Source organism: Triticum urartu, chromosome 5A (assembly GCF_056163025.1).
Source record: "Triticum urartu cultivar PI428250 chromosome 5A, HENAU_Tu73, whole genome shotgun sequence".
Lineage (NCBI taxonomy): Eukaryota > Viridiplantae > Streptophyta > Magnoliopsida > Poales > Poaceae > Triticum > Triticum urartu.
In genome coordinates, this window is record NC_141877.1 from 421,626,364 (window position 1) to 421,647,316 (window position 20,953).

At 44.7% G+C, this 20,953-nt stretch overlaps 1 long non-coding RNA gene across 1 annotated transcript; it reads right to left on the reverse strand.

The window, feature by feature from the left end:
- Positions 1–17,407: 17,407 nt before the first annotated feature.
- LOC147971702 (uncharacterized) lies at positions 17,408–20,641 on the reverse strand. The gene is made up of 3 exons (XR_015604797.1): positions 20,215–20,641; positions 18,988–19,062; positions 17,408–17,688 (listed from the first exon to the last, which is right to left on the reverse strand). It is a non-coding gene; the product is annotated as an uncharacterized LOC147971702 (long non-coding RNA).
- Between the last annotated feature and the right edge of the window lie 312 nt (positions 20,642–20,953).

Consider the following 20,953-nt stretch of genomic DNA (forward strand, 5'->3'; position numbering starts at 1 on the left):
CTTGCTCACGAAGACCTAGGGCAATTTGAGGAAGCCCATAATTGGAATATACAAGCCAAGTTCTATAATGAAAAATTCCCACTAGTATATGAAAGTGACGAAATGAGAGACTCTCTACTATGAATATCATGGTGCTACTTTGAAGCACAAGTGTGGTAAAAGGATAGTAGCACTGTCCCTTCTCTCTTTTTATCTCATTTTTTTATTTGGACCTTTTCTCTTTTTTTATGGCCTCTTTTCTGTCTTTCTTTCTTTTATTTTTTTCCGGAGTCTCATCCCGACTTGTGGGGGAATCATAGTCTCCATCATCCTTTCCTCACTTGGGACAATGCTCTAATAATGATGATCATCACACTTTTATTTTCTTACAACTCAACAATTACAACTCGATACTTAGAACAAAATATGACTCTATATGAATGCCTCCGGCGGTGTACTGGGATATGCAATGACTCATGAGTGACATGTAGGAAAGAATTATGAACGGTGGCTTTGCCACAAATACGATGTCAACTACATGATCATGCTAAGCTATATGACAATGATGGAGTGTATCATAATAAACAGAATGGTGGAAAGTTGCATGGCAATATATCTCGGAATGGCTATGGAAATGCCATAATAGGTAGGTATGGTGGCTGTTTTGAGGAAGGTATATGGTGGGTGTATAATACCGGCGAAAGGTGCGCGGTATTAGAGAGGCTAGCAAGGGTGGAAGGGCGAGAGTGCGTATAATCCATGGACTCAACATTAGTCATAAAGAACTCATATACTTATTGCAAAAATCTACAAGTTATCGAAGCAAAGTATTACGCGCATGCTCTTAGGGGGGGATAGATTGGTAGGAAAAGACCATCGCTCGTCCCCGACCGCCACTCATAAGGAAGACAATCAATAAATAAATCATGCTCCGACTTCATCACATAACGGTTCACCATGCGTGCATGCTACGGGAATCACAAGCTTCAACACAAGTATTTCTCAAATTCACAACTACTCAACTAGGATGACTTTAATATCACCATCTCCATGTCTCAAAACAATCATCAAGCATCAAACTTATCATAGTATTCAACACACTCATAAGAGAATTTTTATTATTAATCTTGCATACCAAGCATATTAGGATTTTAAGCAAATTACCATGCTATTAAGACTCTCAAAATAATCTAAGTGAAGCATGAGATATCAATAGTTTCTATAAAACAAATCCACCACCGTGCTCTAAAAGATATAAGTGAAGCACTAGAGCAAAATTATATAACTCAAAAGATATAAGCGAAGCACATAGAGTATTCTAACAAATTCCAAATCATGTATGGCTCTCTCAAAAGATGTGTACAGCAAGGATGATTGTGGTAAACTAATAAGCAAAGACTCAAATCATACAAGATGCTCCAAGTAAAACACATATCATGTGGTAAATAAAAATATAGCTCCAAGTAAAGTTACCGATAGAAGTAGACGAAAGAGGGGATGCCTTCCGGGGCATCCCCAAGCTTTGGCTTTTAGGTGTCCTTAGATTATCTTGGGGGTGCCATGGGCATCCCCAAGCTTAGGCTCTTGCCACTCCTTGTTCCATAATCCATCAAATCTTTACCCAAAACTTGAAAACTTCACAACACAAAACTTAAAGTAGAAAATCACATGAGCTCCGTTAGCGAAAGAAAACAAAAGACCACTTCAAGGTACTGTAATGAACTCATTATTTATTTATATGGGTGTTATACCTACTGTATTCCAACTTATCTATGGTTTATAAACTAATTTACTAGCCATAGATTCATCAAAATAAGTAAACAACACACGCAAAACAGAATCTGTCAAAAACAGAACATTCTGTAGTAATCTATAGCTAGCGCAAGATCTGGAACCCCAAAAATTCTAAAATAAATTTATGGAAGTGAGGAATTTATATATTAATCATCTGCAAAAATAATTAACTAAATATCTCTTTCCAAATAAAAATTACAGCGGTTCTCGTGAGCGCTAAAGTTTCTGTTTTTTACAGCAAGTTCAACAAGACTTTCGCCAAGTCTTCCCAACGGTTCTACTTGGCACAAACACTAATTAAACATAAAAACACAACCAAAACAAAGGCTAGATAAATTATTTATTACTAAACAGGAGCAAAAAGCAAGGAATAAAAAAAAATTGGGTTGCCTCCCAACAAGCGCTATCGTTTAACGCCCCTAGCTAGGCATAAAAAGCAAGGATAGATCTAGGTATTGCCATCTTTGGTATTAGGAAAGAAAAGAGCAAACTTGCTATCTATAGAATTAATCCTTCTATTTTGATAAAGTGCATGGCTGTTAATGGTAGAGGAAAGATTAAGTATGTTACGGAAATTTGTATCTAGGCTAGCCTTTATCTCTTTAATAGATTCATTTTGGTAAGAGAGCAAAAGAGATGTAGATTCAACTTTCTCATTCATGGGGTGCCCAAATATGGTTTTCATTTTTTCATAAGTGTCTACGACATCCCCTTCAAGAAAACCTTCTTCAAATAGAATCTAAGACATGCTTAAAAGAGGAAGGAAGGGCAATATAAAAGCTTTTTAACTATACTTCAATTTGGTATTGAGGCACATAGCTAGGCCTGATCCTTAATAGTCTATACCAAGAATCTTTCAAATATTCATCAAGTAAATAACGAAAAAATCCAGAATCATCAAAATTATTAAGATTCTCATTGATAACTCCGGTAGGTTTTTCTATAGTATCCTTATTTATAAGCTTAGCGAGGATAGAAGGGTTGTCTAAAGTACTAAAACTTTGGAGAGAACCCCCAACCCTTCTTGATTCAGACATGGCGGAAGAAAGGCGAGCGAGAAGAGAAGGCGAATAGAACGGCAAGGGTGAAGTGGTGGAGAGGAAAACGAGAGGCAAATGGCAAATAATGTAATGCGAGAGATAAGGATTGTGATGGGTACTTGGTATGTTGACTTTTACATAGACTCCCCGGCAACGGCGCCAGAAATCCTTCTTGCTACCTCTTGAGCACTGCGTTGGTTTTCCCCGAAGAGGAAGGGATGATGCAGCAAAGTAGCGTAAGTATTTCCCTCAGTTTTTGAGAACCAAGGTATCAATCGAGTAGGAGGCTACGCGCGAGTCCCTCGCACCTGCACAAAACAAATAAATCCTCGCAACCAACGCGATAAGGGGTTGTCAATCCCTACATGGCCACTTACGGGAGTGAGATCTGATAGATATGATAAGATAATATATTTTTTGTTATTTTTATGATAAATATGCAAAGTAAAATAAAAGCAAAGGAAATAACTAAGTATTGTAAGATTAATATGGTGAAGATAGACCCGGGGGCCATAGATTTCACTAGTGGCTTCTCTCAAGAGCATAAGTATTCTATGGTGGGTGAACGAATTACTGTTGAGCAATTGACATAATTAAGCATAGTTATGAGAATATCTAGGTATGATCATGTATATAGGCATCACGTCCGAGACAAGTAGACCGACTCCTGCATGCATCCACTATTATTACTCCACTCATCGACCGCTATCCAGCATGCATCTAGAGTATTAAGTTCATGAAAATAGAGTAACGCCTTAAGCAAGATGACATGATGTAGAGGGATAAACTCATGCAATATGATGAAAACCCCATCTTGTTATCCTCGATGGCAACAATACAATATGTGCCTTGCTGCCCCTACTATCACTGGGAAAGGACACCGCCAGATTGAACCCAAAGCTAAGCACTTCTCCCATTGCAAGAAAGATCAATCTAGTAGGCCAAACCAAACTGATAATTCGAAGAGACTTGCAAAGATAACCAATCATACATAAAAGAATTCACAGAAGATTCAAATATTGTTCATAGATAGACTTGATCATAAACCCACAATTCATCGGTCTCAACAAACACACCGCAAAAAGAAGATTACATCGAATAGTTCTCCACAAGAGAGGGGGAGAACATTATATTGAGATCCAAAAAGAGAGAAGAAGCCATCTAGCTAATAACTATGGACCCGAAGGTCTGAGGTAAACTACTCACACTTCATCGGAGAGGCTATGGTGTTGATGTAGAAGCCCTCCGTGATGGATACCCCCTCTGGCGGAGCTCCGGAACAGGCCCCAAGATGGGATCTCGTGGATACAGGAAGTTATGGCGGTGGAATTAGGGTTTTGGCTCCGTAACTGATCATTTCGGGGTACGTAGGTATATATAGGAGGAAGGAGTACGCCGGTGGAGCAACAGGGGGCCCACGAGGGTGGAGGGCGCGCCTTGGGGGGGGGGGTAGGCACGCCCCCCTACCTCGTGGCATCCTCCTTTGTTTCTTGACGTGGGGTCCAAGTCTCCTGGATCATATTCGGTGAGAAAATCACGTTCCCGAAGGTTTCATTCTGTTTGGACTCCGTTTGATATTCCTTTTTTTCAAAACCCTAAAATAGGCCCAAAAAACAGCAATTCTGGGCTGGGCCTCCGGTTAATAGGTTAGTCCCAAAAATAATATAAAAGTGGAAAATAAAGCCCAATAATGTCCAAAACAGTAGATAATATAGCATGGAGCAATCAAAAATTATAGATACGTTGGAGACGTATCAATCACCACTTAGGTACTGTCAATATAAGATTCATAATTTTTCTCACATGATGCCTACTGTGCCCTATCATTTCTACAATTTATATTAAGCAATATAAGCCATAGAAACTAGAAAACAAGCAAACTATGCATCGAAAACAGAATCTATAAAAAACAGGACAGTCTATAGTAATATGTAACTCTCGAGTACTTCTGTAACTCCAAAAATCCTGAGAAATTAGGAAGTCCTAGGAAATTTGTTTATTTATCTTCTGCAAAATGAATTAATATTTTATCACGCTTCTGTTAAAAATGAGAATTGTTTACCTGAGCGCAAAAGTTCATGTCTTTCAGCAAGATCAAATCAACTATCACCGTAAGCCCTCCCAAAGGTCTGACTTGGCACTTTATTCAAACAAAAGCTATCAAACATGATTAATACAGTAGCTTAATCGTGTGAACACACAAAAACAGTAGTGGTAAATATTGGGTTGTCTCCCAACAAGCGCTTTTCTTTATTGCCTTTCTAGCTAGGCATGATGATTTCAATGATGCTCACATAAAAGATAAGAATTGAAGCATAATGGGAGCATCATGAAGCATATGACTTGCACATTTAAGTCTAACCCACTTCCTATGCATAGGGATTTTCTGAGCAAACAACTTATGGGAACAAGAATCAACTTGCATAGGAAGGTAAAACAGGCATAACTTCAAGACTTTCAACATAAAGAGAAGAAACTTGATATTATTACAACTCCTACAAGCATATATTCCTCCCTCATAATAATTTTCAATAGCATCATGAATGAATTCAACAATATAGCTATCACATAAAGCATTACCTTCATGATCTACAAGCATAGAAATTTTATTACTCTCCACATAAGCAAAATTCTTCTCATTCATAGTAGTGGGAGCAAACTCAACGAAATAACTATCATGTGATTGAAAATTAAAATCAAGATGACAAGTTCCATGGTTATCATTATTCTTTATAGCATACATGTCATCACAATAATCATCATAGATAGGAGGCTTGCTTTCATCATAATAAATTTGCTCATCAAAACTTGGGGGACAAAAAATATCATCTTCATCAAACATAGCATCCCCAAGCTTGTGGCTTTGCATATCATTAGCATCATGGATATTGAAAGAATTCATACTAACAACATTACAATCATGCTCATCATTTGAAGACTTAGTGCCAAACATTTTTAATGCATTCTTCTTCTAACACTTGAGCACAATTTTATTTTCCATCATTTTCACGAAAGATATTAAAAAGATGAAGCATATGAGGCAACCTCAATTCCATTTTTTGTAGTTTTCTTTTATAGACTAAACTAGTGATAAAACAAGAAACAGAATGATTCGATTGCAAGATCTAAAGATATACCTTCAAGCACTAACCTCCCCGGCAACGGCGCCAAAAAAGAGTTGTACTCAACTTTCTTCTTGTAGACGTTGTTGGGCCTCCAAGTGTAGAGGTTTGTAGGACAGTAGCAAATTTCCTTCAAGTGGATGACCTAAGGTTTATCAATCCGTGGGAGGTGTAGGATGAAGATGGTCTCTATCAAACAACCCTGCAAACAAATAACAAAGAGTCTCTCGCGTCCCCAACACACCCAATACAATGGTAAATTGTATAGGTGCACTAGTTCGGCGAAGAGATGGTGATACAAGTGCAATGTAGATGGTAGATATAGCTTTTTGTAATCTGAAAATATAAAAACAGCAAGGTAGCAAGTGGAAAAGTGAGCGTAAACGGCATTGCAATGCTAGGAAATAAGGCCTAGGGTTCATACTTTCACTAGTGCAAGTTCTCTCAACAATAATAACATAATTGTATCATATAACAATCCCTCAACATGCAACAAAGAGTCACTCCAAAGTCACTAATAGCGGAGAACAAACGAAGAGATTATTTTAGGGTACAAAACCACCTCAAAGTTATTCTTTCTGATCAATCCGTTGGGCTATTCATATAAGTGTCACAAACAGCCATAGAGTTCGTAGTAAAATAACACCTTAAGACACAAATCAACCAAAACCCTAATGTCACCTAGATACTCCAATGTCACCTCAAGTTTCCGTGGGTTTGATTATACGACATGCATCACACAATCTCAGATTCATCTATTCAAACCAACACAAAGAACTTCAAAGAGTGCCCCAAAGTTTCTACCGGAGATTCAAGACGAAAACGCGTGCCAACCCCTATGCATAAGTTCACAAGGTCACATAACTCGCAAGTTGATCACCAAAACATACATCAAGTGGATCACGTGAATATCCCATTGTCACCACAGATAAGTACATGCAAGACATACATCAAGTGTTCTCAAATCCTTAAAGACTCAATCCAATAAGATAACTTCAAAGGGAAAACTCAATTCATCACAAGGAGATAGAGGGGGAGAAACATCATAAGATCCAACTATAATAGCAAAGCTCGCGGTACATCAAGATCGTGCCATATCAAGAACACGAGAGAGAGTGATCAAACACATAGCTACTGGTACATACCCTCAGCCCCGAGGATGAACTACTCCCTCCTCGTCATGGAGAGCACCGGGATGATGAAGATGTCCACCGGTGATGATTCCCCCCTCTGGCAGGGTGCCGGAACAGGGTCCCGATTGGTTTTTGGTGGCTACAGAGGCTTGCGGCGGCGGAACTCCCGATCTAGGTTATTTTCTGGAGGTTTGGGGATTTATAGGAGAGGTTGGCGTCGAGAACAAGTCAGGGGGCCCCATGAAGAGTCCATGAGGCACAGGGCGCGCCCTCCAACCTCGTGGGGCCCATGGACTCCCCTTCGGTAACTCTTCGTTCCAGTATTTTTTATATTTTCCAGAAAAAATCTCCGTTTATTTTCGGCGCATTCCGAGAACTTTTATTTCTGCACAAAAAGAACACCACGGTAGTTCTGCTGAAAACAGCGTCAGTCCAGGTTAGTTCTAACCAAATCATACCAAAATCATGTAAAAAGATTATAAACATGGTATGAATACATAAAAAATTATAGATACGTTGGAGACGTATCAATGGTCGCCTCATCACCGGCATCGTTGCTTGCGCCCACATGCGACCGTCATGGCTACTGCTGCTCGTCCCCGTCCTCGCTATTGCTTTCTCCTGGCGTCGCTGCTCACGCCCATGCGCGAATGGCGAGGCTGCTGCCGCTCGCGATTGGCTTCGCTGCTCGCGCCCATGCCGCTGCTCTCGCCCACGCGTGGCGGGCACGACTTCTACTTCTCGCGGCCAGCTCCGCTGCTCGCGCCCACGCGCGGCCGGTGCGACTGCTGCTGCTCGCCGCTGACTCCGCTACTCACGCCCACACCGCTGCTCTCGCCCACGTGCAGCCGGAGTGGCTGTTGCTCCCTCCCATCGCCACTGTTGCTCCCTCCCGTGAGCGGCCGGCCACCCCCATGGCCATCGCCGCCATGGCCACAAGGACCTGATTGATTTTCTCCAAAAAAAATGGCAAGGACCCGCTTGCTTTTTCTAAAAATGATATAGGGACCTGATTGCTTTTGTTTTAAAAGTTGTAGGGGGCTGATTGCTTTTTCTAAACATGTTATAGGTCAAGTGACAAGCAGGATTGTGGGTAAAAATGTCCATAAAGTGGTTCAAAGACGGTCAAAGGCCTTTGACCCGACAGAAACGGTGCAGAGGGGTATTTCCATAACGCCATCTAATGTAAGAGGGGTATAGTTGAGCACTATTTTTTTAGGGGTAAAGATGAGCTCGGGACAAAGTTAGGGGGGATGGAATTGGCCCAATTATATATAGACTGGGTGTTTGGCTTGATTATTTTACTCTACACTTCTATCCGCTAGAGTAATGGAAGTGGTGCTTTGTGGTTATAACTTTCTATGATTCACTTATATTTTTAGAAGGTCATAGGACTTGGTTGACACATTTTCTAATGATACATCTTGAGGCTATTATTTTGATTTTATACTGGACATTAAGTCTTGCATGCTTAGGATGGTAATTAACTTGATGGAAACACTGAAATAAGAGTTTATTTCAAAAGTGGTGGATTTTTGGCTTCAATTTTGAGAAATTGTTATCACTATGGATTTGTATGCAAAGTATCTATTGTTATTTAGAGATAGGATAATGTACTTAATTTTATTTTTTTGCATTTCTTTCACCTAATAACGAAAAATTGAGGATTCCAATGAAAAGTTGAACCACATAGTTTTATTTGCATCCAACCATCATAGATTTTGCCTAGAGCGAACGATGGTTCTAAACCTACCAATAAATTCGCATGTGATACTTGGCTTGTTGTGCTATGCTCTAGTAATGCCATGCGGCCCTTATTTGGTTGATGTATTCTTTGTGATTAATGCAAGTCTTTGAGCTCTAAGCTTCCACCCCCATAAACTCTTTATTTGCTAGCCTCTTCAGTACTGAGCATTTCCTAATCTCACATTGAGACATGGTGCAACATTCTCTATTACATACAAACCCATGGGAGGATTTCCTCTTGTTCTCCTACACATAAACTCAAACATCTCCTCAAAACAGCCACCATAGCACCTACTTATGGCATTTCCGTTGGCATTCTGAGTAAATTGCCATGCACTACCATTTACGTTACATGACTTGAGATATGTTGTCATTTTCATATGCTTTGCATGATCATTATAGCTAGATTTTTTTTCTTATGGCTAGGCTATTTGCTCATTCTGCTACGCTAGATCATTGCACATCTTGGTACACTACTAGAAGCATCACATAGAGAGATCTTTTCATGTTCATAGTAACAGATATGTTTGCATTTAGATGAAGTTGAGAAAGTGTCATCATTGTAAGGTGTTGCTTCTTCCTTGAGAGAAAATAAAATATGCACCACGGAGGTGCCAAATAAAAAGAAAAGGAAAAAGGTGCACAAAGGAAGAGCCAAATAAAAGATCTACCAAGGAGGCGCCAAAAAAGTGAAAGGGAGAAATGAGCAATGCCATTATCCTTTTTAGAGTACACATGTAAAGTGATTGAAAGTAGCACTAAGTGTTCATGCTAGAAAAGTTTCATAAGTGCTTCAAAGTAGCACAACTTCATTGCATTTAATTGTTGAGAGTTCAAGAGTTTCATGTATACTAATGGAGAATTCCACATTATAGAACTTGGCTTGTATATTCAAAGAATGAGCCTCCTCAAATGAGATTTAGGTCTCCATGAGAAACCAAGTTGGATGCACCCCCATTAGTCCATATGAGATCTTTCATACACATATAGCTCTATCCGCACCCTAGTTTCATGGCAATTCTACACCTTCCACAATATCGATCATAAGGTCTTCCTCTTGTCCTAATGTTCAGATGTGTTGTTGCAAGAATTTCATGTTTTTCACTCCTTTCAACCCTGCCAACATAATGTTCTATTTTCCTTGATTAGGACATAAACTTATACTTGCACTCAGATTATGTATTCCTAAAGATTGCAAAATAGAGCAAACATACAACAAGTGATTTTATTCAGTCTAGTATCCTAGGTTAGCCTAGAAGTGATTACCATGTTAATATACTTTGCATGAGTGATTACCATTGTGCCAATAAACTCGACATTCTTTCTAAACCTTTGGAATTGATGATTTTGACTTGATGAAGTTGATTATAAAAAATATGTGAGAATTTCTTTTGTATGCATTGAGATAGGTGAATATTATTAATATAGATCTCTGCCAAATTTTTTTTATTGCTTTAGACTCTCCGTAAGCATTAGATCAGTTGACCAAGAGCATGATTGGTAGCATTCATATCCAAAAATTATCCTTTGTTATCATCTACATGCTCGAGGGTGAGCATGGATTAAGTCTCGGATGCTGGTACCATCAAACATATTGATATTTTTTGCATGATTCATGCTATATTGCTATCAATTACATGCAATTTACTATGAGTGCATATTGTAATAAATAATGGAAGAGGTGTGCATTACTTGGGTTCAATCTTGCAAGTAATTTACCACAGTGACACGAAGTGAAAAATTCTTGTACTGAATTGTTGCCACTAAGTACATGATTCATAGCCCCCTAAGCATATTAGTATGTTATCTTGCTAAATGCAATTACCAATGTTTACACTTAAAATCCAGATGGTGCAGAGAGGATCTCAATCTATGGACATGCTACTTAGCTATTAGATGCAGAGACGGTCTTAGTTTAATAGTATTTGGATGTATTGCATATGTAAAACTTACACATTCATTAATATGGCATGCGCATAAGATATTCCATTTTGCACATTTTTACGTGATTATGTATTTATGTTACTTACCACACTTTTATTCCTTGGTGAGTTACACTTGCTGAACCTATGAACCATAGTCTAATTTTTGTCATAAGAATCGCCTTCCAAAAACTTCTACACGTTTCTTATTTTCAATTTTGTTTTACTCCATAAATATTCATCACACATTGCCTTCTAATTGCTTTGTGTAACTAGTAATACTATCATGGTTGGCACCCTTGTTAGAACTGTTGGGGACACAAGCGCAGTTTTATTTGTGTTACACAACATTCAATTGTCGTAGGATACTGATAACTCCATGGATTGATATCTTGGTTTCTGACTTAGGAAAAACTCATTGCATATTGCAGCTCCTACAAGAGGGATCCCAACAAAGGCAATTTATTGTAGCTTGTAACAAAAAATTTAAACTACATTGCATAAACTACTCGATTAGAAGGAAATAAAAAATAAAAGGCCTAATCCTTCTCGTTTTCGAACTCATCCCATTCATGTCCTCCTCGTCGAACACAGACTCGGACCAGGAGTCATTGCAGCAAAGGTTAATGACCACCCAATGACGGCCCGGCCTCGTTGGTAGCCCCTTCTTGTATAGCTCGAGCCGCTGGCTCTCCTCAGTGACGAGCTCCTGATTATTCCTATGGATCTAGGCAATGTACTCCTCATTGGCACGCGCCTCCTCGGGCCGATCGAAGGCCTCCCGGTTCTCCTGGACCTTGTGGCTAGTGACCACTTGGTGGACGATGATGACGAACTCCGGGACCTCGTGGCTACCAAGTGGGAAGTTGATCTCTGCCCAGCTATCGTAGAGGCCCATTGCCTTCAAGTCGTAGGCCCTCTCTGCCTACTCCACCGAAGGAGCCAATACGGTAATAGCAGCAGTGTCCTGGTTCTTTTTCTGAAACCCACGTCCCCACGGTCGCTGCCGCACATCGTGGTACCTCCTCTTCAACAAAGGAGGTGGAGGCACGTCGGTGAAGGATTAGGAGGGGGTACTCCGCCACGTGCTCAAGTCGGCTATGTGCCGCGAGGCGGATCCGCGCTTCAAATCGGCAGGAGTGACCTTTAACGACTAGATTCCACCATTTAGGGGGGAGTCAGGGGCGGCACCGGTCGATTGGAAGTGACGGCAGGGGTGCGAGGTGGCTATGGTGCAGGCAGGAGTGGTAGTGGGGGTAGTGGGGTGGATTCGAGCAACAGTAGCATCGATGCGGTGCAAGCGAGCGAGAGGGGCGGCACAAAGGGGAAGGGGAAGGGGAAAATTAATCCTAGGATTGAGCCACGGCCAAGTAAATATAAGTGAAGACCGACACAAGGAGTGAATTTATTGAGAAGTTAAACCAGATGACAGATCGGCTAGGTCCAGTTTTCGTTTCACTACTCAAAACACCCCGCAAAAAAACTACTCAGAGCAAAAGTTTATTTCTTTAACCGGTTTTGAGGGATCAACTAGAGATGCCCTTAGAGCGTCAGATTGATTCTTCCTGAGCACCGCTCACGTAGTTGCAAAGATAACTCACAAACATACAAGCAGATTGATTGATTTCTTGCCTGACCACACATGCACATTCTTGAAGGGCCATATGCCATTCTTACATAGATAGAAAAGGAAGTGCAGTACAGAAGGTCGAACAGTCTAGGCAGTCTAGAGCTGGTTGCCAACAGAATATCAACTCTGAAAATACAGAGCAGCAACTAGACCAATGATGACCCACAAGTATAGGGGACCTATCGTAGTCCTTTCGATAAGTAAGAGTGTCGAACCCAACGAGGAGCAGAAGGAAATGATAAGCGGTTTTCAGCAAGGTATTCTCTGCAAGCACTGAAATAATAGGTAACAGATAGTTTTGTGATAGGATAATTTATAACGAGTAACAGGTAACAAAAGTAAATAAAGTGCAGCAAGGTGGCCCAATCCTTTTTGTAGCAAAGGATAAGCCTGGACAAACTCTCATATGATGTAAAGCGCTCCCGAGGACTGAGGGAGTCCTGGATTAGGGGGTCTCCGGACAGCCGGACTCTATCCTTTGGCCGGACTGATGGACTATGAAGATACAAGATTGAAGACTTCATCTCGTGTCCGGATGGGACTCTACTTGGCGTGGAAGGCAGGCTAGGCAATACGGATATGTATATCTCCTCCTTTGTAACCGACCTTGTGTAACCCTAGCCCCCTCCGGTGTCTATATAAACCGGAGGGTTTTAGTCCGTAGGACAACATACAATCATACCATAGGCTAGCTTCTAGGGTTTAGCCTCTCTGATCTCGTGGTAGATCTACTCTTGTACTACCCATATCATCAATATTAATCAAGCAGGACGTAGGGTTTTACCTCCATCAAGAGGGCCCGAACCTGGGTAAAACATCGTGTCCCCTGCCTCCTGTTACCATCCGCCTTAGACGCACAGTTCGGGACCCCCTACCCGAGATCCGCCGGTTTTGACACCGACATTGGTGCTTTCATTGAGAGTTCCTCTTTGTCGTCGCCGTTAGGCTTGATGGCTCCTATGATCATCGATGACGATGCAGTCCAGGGTGAGACTTTTCTTCCCGGACAGATTTTTGTATTCGACGGCTTTGCACTGCGGTCCAATTCGCTTGGCCATCTGGAGCAGATCGAAAGTTACGCCCCTGGCCACCAGGTCAGGTTTGGAAGCTTAAACTACACGGCTGATATCCGCGGAGACTTGATCTTCGACGGATTCAAGCCCCTGCCTTGTGCGTCACACGGTCACGATGAGTACGATTTACCTCTACCATCGGACAGCGTTCAGGAGATCGCACCGGCAGCCGCTCCGACCCTCGATTCGGAGCCAGTTGCGCCGTCCATGGACGGGTGGATGGACCCCGCCACGGAGGCCGTATCCTCAACGGCGATCGAGCCGAACATCGACCTTACCCTGCACGAGAGCCATGTTGTCAAACTGTCGGATCCTTCTACGGCCACGGACTCCGAACCGCCTGCGCCCGTTCCTAGCGAATCCGATTGGGCGCCGATCATGGAGTTTACCTCCGCGGATATTTTTCAGCACTCGCCCTTTGGCGACATACTGAACTCATTAAGGTCTCTCTCCTTGTCAGGGGGATCCTGGCCGAACTATGTCCGGCAGGATTGGGATGCGGATGACGAAGAAATTCGCCTCCCACCCACCACCCACTTAGTAGCCACTGTCGACGATTTAACCGAAATGCTCGACTTTGACTCTGAAGACGTCGACAGTATGGACGACGATGCAGGAGACGAACAGGAACCACTGCCCACAGGGCACCAGACGCCCACTTCATCATATGACGCATATATGGTGGAAACACCAAAAGAAAACGACGACGAGGAACGGAAGAATGCAACGAAGGATTGTCCCCTCGAGAAGCATTCAAAGCGGCGGCGTAAGCGCCGCCCCAAATCCCGCCTCGGCAGAAACAACGATCATATAGACCCAGCGCTAGAGCAGGGTGAACAGACGCCGGACCACGGCAATAGGGAGAATCAAACAGAACAACCCGACTCTGTCAAAGATAATAATCCGGACGACATCACACCGGACAAACATCCGGAGCAAAAGAATGCCCATCAAAGGCTTGTTGCCACCGCGAGGATTCTAAAAAAGCAGAAGCAAAGGCTCAAGGCTGCGCAAGACACACTCAGAATTAGATGGACTAAAGTACTCAACACAGCGGCGAAGTACGGCGGTAATTGCCACAGCAAGAGCTACCCGAAGCGGAAGTTGCTACCTGAATTCGATGAGGAGGCCTTAGATCCCCCGCAACCAAAAATTAAAATGGCCATCCGGCCGGATAGACAACCTCACGGCCAACATAAAGCGGCAAACCACGCTGCACATAAGACAATACGCGATCCACGCGAGGGCTCGCATCAAAAGGACGGCGCAACCAGATCCATTTACGGACCACGCAAGCACGCCAGCATACAATACAACACAACAAACATCCGAACACCACGGTACACCCAGATACAGGGGTGCCGCACACCCCCTATGTTTCACCGACGAGGTGCTGGACCATGAATTTCCAGAGGGATTTGAACCCGTAAACATAGAGGCATACGACGGAACAACAAACCCTGGGGTCTGGATTGAGGACTATATCCTCCATATCCATATGGCTTGAGGAGATGATCTCCACGCCATCAAGTACTTACCCCTCAAGCTCAAAGGGCCAGCTCAGCATTGGCTTAAAAGCCTCCCCGAAAACTCCATTGGAAGCTGGGAAGAGCTCGAAGACGCTTTTCGGGAAAATTTTCAAGGGACTTATGTCCGACCTCCGGATGCGGACGATTTGAGCCATATAACTCAACAGCCCGGAGAGTCAGCCCGAAAGTTTTGGAACAGGTTTCTTACTAAAAAGAACCAAATAGTCGACTGTCCAGACGCCGAAGCCTTGGCAGCCTTTAAGCACAGCGTCCGAGACGAATGGCTTGCCAGACACATCGGCCAAGAAAAGCCGAGAACAATGGCAGCACTAACAAGCCTCATGACCCGCTTTTGCGCGGGCGAGGACAGTTGGCTAGCCTGATGCAGCACCAGTGACCCAAGTACATCCGAAGTTAGAGACGGAAACGGGAAATCACGACGCAGCAAAAATAATAAGCGCCGGAATAAAGAAGACAGCCCGAAGAGCACGGCGGTAAACGCCGGACTCAGAAGCTCTCGGCCAGGTCAGCAAAAGCCGCCCTCTAAAGGCGCCAGAGATGAACTGTCCAACTTAAACAAAATTCTGGACCAAATATGTCAGATCCATAGCACCCCCGATAAACCTGCAAATCATACCCACAGAGAATGTTGGGTCTTCAAGCAGTCCGGCAAGCTCAACGTCAAACATAAGGGGCGGGATACACCAAGCGAATACGAGGATGAGCCTCGCACGTAAAACACTGGGGAACAGAAGAAATTTCCACCAGCAGTCAAAACAGTAAACATGTTACACGTGATAAAGGGGAGAAGCAAAGCGGCACTACCAGATAAACATGCCCAAGGGCCTATCACCGCGGAGTTCTGCCACTTGCCATCTCAGCCGATCACCTTCGACCATCAGGATTACTCAACAAGTATCCGAAACGCGGGATGGGTTACCTTGGTATTAGACCCAATAATTGACGGATACCACTTCACACGAGTCCTGATGGACGGCGGCAGCAGCTTAAACCTGATATATCAGGACACAATCCGCAAAATGGGGATAGACCCAACGAAAATTTGTCGCAGCAATACTACCTTTAGGGGAGTAACGCCAGGCCCAGGGGCTCATTGCACGGGTTCCCTGCTACTAGAAGTTATATTCGGCTACCTCGACAACTTCTGTAGCGAAAATTTAACCTTCCACATTGCTCCGTTCCAAAGTGGCCATCAAGCACTACTTGGACGTGAAGCTTTCGCTCGCTTTAACGCAATACCGCATTACGCTTCCCTCATGCTTAAGATGCCCGGTCCACATGACATCATTACAGTAAATGAAAATATTGAGCGATCCCTGCGCGTCGAAGAGCGCGACTGCCTTGACAGCCGCACACTAAAACGGCCTCACCAACTAAAGCATTCGATAGGTCGTAAAGACCATAATTCATACAGGTTTGATGACCACACCCCTATTGCAAATACAAGGGGCTCAACACGCGCAGACAAGTGGCAATTCTTACTCATCTTGAACTATACATGGTTTCTTTAAACCTACCTTTTTTGCATGACAACTTTTCACTTAAGTCCCTCTCTTTTACAGATGATCATCATGCTACACCCGTCCAGAATACGACACAACGGAGACACAGGCGCAGACGTGCAGTAGGGACCCATTCAAAGGATTCTTTTTAGATTAAGACCCTGCGTCAACCTTTTTTACTGTCTCTTATCGATACACATCCCTCGGATTCTTAGTACAATTGAGAAGGATGCTGACGTCTTGGCATGTGGCCACGTCAGAACAATGCACGTACCTGGACAACAGGGGCTTCTTACAAAGGGCACTGTTTAGGCCTGGTTTACACCATAAAGACCGAATACCTTAGGAAGTGTTCGGCGTCGCGAGTTTGGCCTTATATGCATCAGCTCCGAATCATGTCTTTGGTCAAATGTTGGGTTTGCCCGGCTCCTGTGTTTTGGTGCCTTACGTTCCGCTCTATCGGCTAAGGCAGCACCAGGAGAACTACTGCGATTGTGCCCTGGTTCATCCGGACGAGCACCTCGGTAGAGAAAGCCGAAAACTGACTGTCATGATATAGCGCAAGACTGGTCAACCACTCGATGACCTATCGGAATCTTAGAATTCCTCCGCCTTAACGAAGGGTCGTTTCCCGGCCGGGCATGTATGCACCCCGAATTCGGGTGAGTGCGGAGCCACCAGGGGCTATATAGTAGCCCCACTGTCAAACTCCTATGGCTAAGTGAAAGTGTTAAAGCATTATAGTCCAGTTGCCTAGTTCGCTGCGCCATCACCTCCTTATTAGGACCAAGACGTTTGATTAAGTGTGAATATATGACGCCCCCGATTCAATCGTACACTAATCATACACGCAAACGTGTACGATCAAGATCAGGGACTCACGGGAAGATATCACAACACAACTCTAACAATAAAATAAGTCATACAAGCATCATATTACAAGCCAGGGGCCTCGCGGGCTCGAATACAAGAGCTCGATCATAGACGAGTCAGCGGAAGCAACAATATCTGAGTACAGACATAAGTAAACAAGTTTGCCTTAAGAAGGCTAGCACAAACTGGGATACAGATCGAAAGAGGCGCAGGCCTCCTGCCTGGGATCCTCCTAAACTACTCCTGGTCGTCGTCAGCGGGCTGCACGTAGTAGTAGGCACCTCCCGAGTAGTAGTAGTCGTCATTGACAGTGGTGTCTGGCTCCTGGACTCCAACGTCCGGTTGCAGCAAACGGGTATAGGAAAGGGGGAAAATGGGGAGAAAAGCAACCGTGAGTACTCATCCAAAGTACTCGCAAGCAAGGAGCTACACTACATATGCATGGGTATATGTGTAAAGGGCCATATCGGTGGACTAAACTGCAGAATGCCAGAATAAGAGGGGGATAGCTAATCCTGTCGAAGACTACGCTTCTGGCAGTCTCCGTCTTGTAGCATTTAGAAGAGAGAAGACTGAAGTCCTCCAAATAGCATCGCATAGCATAATCCTACCCGGCGATCCCCTCCTCGTCGCCCTGTTAGAGAGCGATCACCGGGTTATATCTGGCACTTGGAAGGGTGTGTTTTATTAAGTATCCGGTTCTAGTTGTCATAAGGTCAAGGTACAACTCCAAGTCGTCCTATTACCGAAGATCACGGCTATTCGAATAGTTTAACTTCCCTGCAGGGGTGCACCACATTTCCCAACACACTCGATCCCCTTTGTCCGGACACACTTTTACGGGTCATGCCCGGCCTCGGAAGATCAACACGTCGCAGCCCTACCTAGGCACAACAGAGAGGTCAGCACGCCGGTCTAAATCCTATGGCACAGGGGTCTGGGCCCATCGCCCATTGCACACCTGCACGTTGCGTACGCGGTCGGTGAGAAGACCTAGCCTCCCTTATACAAGAGCAGGCTTTCCAGTCCAATCCGGCGCGCGCCGCTCAGTCGCTGACGTCACGAAGGCTGATACCACGACGTCGAGTGCCCATAACTGTCCCCGCGTAGATGGTTAGTGCGTATAGGCCAGTAGCCAGACTTAGATCAAATACCAAGATCTCGTTAAGCGTGTTAAGTATCCGCGAACGCCGACCAGGGCCAGGCCCACCTCTCTCCTAGGTGGCCTCAACCTGCCCTGTCGCTCCGTCACAAAGCAACAGTCGGGGGCCGTCGGGAACCCAGGCCCACCTCTACCGGGATGGAGCCACCTGCCCCTTCAGCCCCCATCTCCGAACAGTATCATAAGTAATGTAACAGTATAAGTACATATCATATGCCCGTGATCACCTTCCGAGTGATCACGACCCAGTAGTATAGCATGGCAGACGGACAAGAGTGTATGGCCACTGATGGAACACTAGCATTCTATACTAAGCATTTAGGATTGCAGGTAAAGGTAACAACAGTAGTAGCAATGACAGACTGTGCATCAAGATAGGATAACGGAAAGCAGTAACATGCTACACTACTCTAATGCAAGCAGTAGAGAGTAGGCGATATCTGGTGATCAGGGGGGCTTGCCTGGTTGCTCTGCCAAGAGAGAGGGGTCGTCAACACCGTAGTCGTACTGGGTAGCAGCGACATCGGTCTCGGTGTCTAGCGAGAGAAGAGGGGGGAGAAACAATAAATATTAAGCAAACAGATGCATAGCGATGCATGACATGACAAGTAGCGGTGCTAGGGGTGCCCTAACGCGGTAAGAGGTGGTACCGGTGAAGGGGGGAAAACATCCGGGAAAATATCCCAGGTGTTTCGCATTTTCGGACAGACGAACCGGAGTTGCGTGTTCGCTATGCTAGGGATGTGTGGCGGGCGAACGGGCTGCGTATCCGGATTCGTCTCGCCGTTCTGAGCAACTTTCATGTACAAAGTTTTTCATCCAAGGTACGGTTTATTTTATATTAATTTTCAAAGTTTTAATTAATTTTCTAGAGTTTTGTATTTAGTTTTAATCCGAATTGATCAAGTCAATTTGACCGGTCAAAAGCAAAGGTGGTGGCCCACATGTCATAGGCTTAGACATTTTTAATCTAATTAATAGTTTACCTAACAGTAGAGTCTAAATGTTATATACACTACACCGAACCATTAATTAGCCTAACTACTGATTAGCTACTAACCTAAATGGGGCCGGTCTCATCCAGAGACGCAGCCGGTCACGCACACACGATGCACACACACACACATCACACAACTACACAGGGTCAGCCAGATGCACACAGCCGTGGCACAGCCGGCCACACACGGCGCGCGCACACACACACTAGACACACACTCACGCACACACATCACATGCCACACATGGCCATGGCCAGGCAGCAACCGGCATAACAAGCAGCAGCAGAGGCAACTTGCAAGGCAGCCCAGCGGCGGCGCTACCAAGCAGCGGCAACAGCATGGTAGAAGCATCATCAGCAAGCAAAAGCATCTGCATTATGCGACCAGTAGTGCAAGAGCAACAGCAGGCTGCGCCGCGAAGTAACAGCAGCAGCAGCGGGTACGCGCGAGTGGCGGCGGCTGCAGGCACTAGTGAGGAGCAGGGGCGCGGCAGCAGTTGGGCGCGGCTCGGGCGCGCGTGGAAGGGCATCACGCCCAGACGGGCGCTGCCAGGGGCTCGCGGGCGCACGCGTGGAGGTGGGCGCGGCCGCGGTGAGCGCGAACTCGCACAAGTCGGGGTGGCGGCGGTGCACGGCGGCAAACAATAACGGGAGGAAGGGGGAAAGCGGGGGAATCTGAAGCGGAGCTCACTGCGAGGCTGATGGAGAGCTTGGGGAGGCCGGAGGTTGCCGGGATGATGCGGATCGAACGACGGCGTCGGACGGCCATGGCGGAGGAAGAAGGCGCGAGCGTCGCGGGTGATGCTCCCCAGCCTCGATCCGGCAGAGTAGAAGATGCAGACGACCGCGATAGTGCTGCCGCACAAGCTCCAAGCCGGCGAGGAGCGCGGTGGCCGTGGCTAAGACGACGACCATGGCGGTTGGGTACTCGGGCGCGTCCAAATTGAAGATGGTGAGCGAGAGTGCAGGGGAATGGAGCTAGGGTTCGTGTACGGGGTGGGGAGGGTCTTATACAGCTTGGCGGCATGCGGGATGGGCGACGCGTGCGGTAGCCACGCCATGGACGACGCACAGGCGTCCACCACGCTCCTGTGAGCAGTAGGAAGGAGAGAACAGGGGGGTTTTGCTGGGCTAGGCTGCACTGCCCATTTTGCCAGATGGGCCAAGTGCCCAGTAGCTTGGTTTTTTTATATATTTTACATTTGGATTACTGTTTTCTTTTATAGCTATTGTTTTGTATTTAGTTTAGATATTAAATGATTTTAGTTACATTCTAAACTTCCCACATAATTACCTGCTGATATTTTGGTGTTGTCCAAAAAGTTTGAGGTTATTTGGAAATGTTTGAAAATAGGTTTATATTTAAATGTGCATAATAAGTGTTGCTTGTCCAATTAAATTATGCCTAGGGTAATTTAAAAATCCATTTA